Source organism: Fragaria vesca, linkage group LG6 (assembly GCF_000184155.1).
Source record: "Fragaria vesca subsp. vesca linkage group LG6, FraVesHawaii_1.0, whole genome shotgun sequence".
Taxonomy (NCBI): domain Eukaryota; kingdom Viridiplantae; phylum Streptophyta; class Magnoliopsida; order Rosales; family Rosaceae; genus Fragaria; species Fragaria vesca.
The window spans coordinates 33,144,380-33,146,717 of record NC_020496.1 but is presented as its reverse complement, the minus strand read 5'-3'; the positions used below and the strand labels follow the sequence as shown (position 1 = coordinate 33,146,717).

The window sequence follows — 2,338 nt, the reverse complement described above, 5'->3', positions numbered from 1 at the left end:
CTACTCTCTCTCTCTCTCTCTCTCTCTCTCTCTCTCTCTCTCTCTCGTCTGCCAATGATATCTGGTCAGAAAACTTAGAATCCTTCATCGATCAGTGGTTGGTCGCTGCTCCGATGAGGTCTGGTTCGAATCTAGCGAAGGTCTGCTAGATCGATGCTGGTTCGTTCGAATCTCCATCTCTCTCCAGAAAGCTTCAACGGCGAAGATGGAGGCTGGACGTTGGTTTCTAAAGAAGTATGGCGGCGATTTCCAAGGAAGCACGACAATTTCCATAGAAACTTGGCGCTGGTCTCATAAGTGTTATAGGAACTCGAGATCGTATGGAACGAATCAAGACAACGTCAGTGGCTAAGAACAAGGAAGTCTACGGCGAGGGTGACTTTCGCCTAGTCCACGACGGCCTCGGACGCGCCTGCAACGCCTCAGCGGCGCCTTGACCGCCTAGGCCTCTGGGCGGATGGCCACCTAACCTGAACACCTAGGGGAAAATCTGGGCGGTTGAGTCTAGGCGGCGCCTACGTGAGGCAAGGCGGCGCCTTTTAGAACCTTGCTCTCAGACGAGCTCCGGTAGGTGAGGTCGGCGGAATTTGTGTTGACAGATCGTTATATGTTCGTCCATGTGGACTTAGCTGCAATCATTTCTAATTTTTATGTATTGTTGGATTCCAAATAGAGTTTCTTTGGTGCGCATGTTGGTGACTCTGCCAACTTTGATAAGATCCAAAACAGAGGAAGAAATTCATGAAGAATACTGCTTTGGAATTTTACGAATTGGTCTGAATATTGCTCTTCATTTCGGTGTTTTCAATTCTATTGAATTTGAAAGGACGAGAAAATTGAGTAGCTTTTGTACTACTAGGTAGTAGCTATTGTTACTGGAAGTATTAGCTTTTGTTACTGATGATAGTAACTTTTTTCTTTGGTGGTGATTTTTCTTTGTCGGTGATAGTTATTGTTTCTAGCAATAGTAGCTTTAATTGTTTGTAGTAGTAATTTTTTTTATTGCGGTGTAGCTTTTGTGCTGATATATAGTAGTAGTTTTTGTTTCTGACGGTGGTTATTTTTTTTCTTCGACAGTTTGTTTCTGACGATAATAGCTTTAGTTGCTTGCCGTAGTAGCCTTTTTTGTCACATCCCGGTTCTCAAGTTAATTTACGGTTATTGACTTTTGGTTACTTTGACCTTTTACCGTTTTAAGTAACCGTTTACTATTTAAGGCTCCAAGAGTTGACTTTTTCTTTCGTCTAAAATTTGGGAAAACTTTCTTCATGAAAGTCGTAGAGGATGTTAAACGGAGTTCGTGGACACGTGGCACGCTTAAATCGAAGTTCGTATGAACAAGTTATGGTCTAAAAACGAAAGTTACTATATTTGGTCGGGAGTATAAAAATGGAAACTTACCACATGAGGTAAGGTAGAAATCAGAAAGTTACTAACTCTCTCTCTCCTCTCCCCGCAGCTCTCCCGACCCGAAAACTTTTCGGCCACCGTCCACCGCCGTCCGGCAGAGATAGGAGGCGTGCTTGGTGTCGATTTGAAGCTTGGAGCATCCTCTACAAGTCTAGGTAGGTGGCAGCCGGTGTCGCGCCGCCGTGAGGGAGCACGATCGCCGGGAAGGTGCGGCTGTGCCGTGGAGGTGTTATCGCCGGAACTCCTTTTTCCGGCCATCAAAATGGAAGCTGCCGGTCTCGTCTTGAAGCTCTCCCTTCCAGCAACAAACCCCTAAAAGGATACATCCTAACTCGAGCTAGGTAAGGAGAATCGGGTGTTTGAATTTCCTAGGGTTTTCTTGATATGTTTGGCTTCAATTACCCTATTTAGGCTTGAAATTGGACTTAGTGATAGTTATGAAAGTTGTTTGGGATGTTGAGAGGAAGATGCTGTTAAAATTTGGTAGCCATTGGGGGTTGCCAGAGTCGGCCGCCGGCCGCTGCTGTCGGCGGAGCAGACAACGGCGCCGCCGCTGTAAGGGGGCTTTTCAGGGTTTTAAATGTGTTATATTAAGGGGAGTTTAATGATGTGAAGTTTGGAATTTTTGGAGGAATTTTGGTGAGCTTTGGGATTTTTCAAAGGTTGAGAATTTTGGCGGTTGTTAGAATAAAAATCCGACCATTGGATTTTCTTGGTTATGGTCCTAAAGTGCTAGAATCGATGAAGTGAAGTTGTAGATGAAGTTTGGTAAAAATCTAATTAGCTTATTAGGGGTTATTTGGGAGGATTTCGATGATTAAGTTAAAGCATTTAATTTCCTAAATCGAAGAGTGGTTCTAAGCATATTTATTGTGTCAGGATACGAAGGGAACTTCGCTTGAGTGGCGATGCGGTTATCGTCGGACTT

The 2,338-nt window shown here is 44.3% G+C and overlaps 1 protein-coding gene across 1 annotated transcript in view; it reads left to right on the top strand.

Moving 5' to 3' along the window:
• The window catches only part of LOC101308109 (ABC transporter A family member 1-like), a 31,554-nt gene that overhangs the window by 16,313 nt on the left and 12,903 nt on the right, over positions 1 to 2,338 (top strand).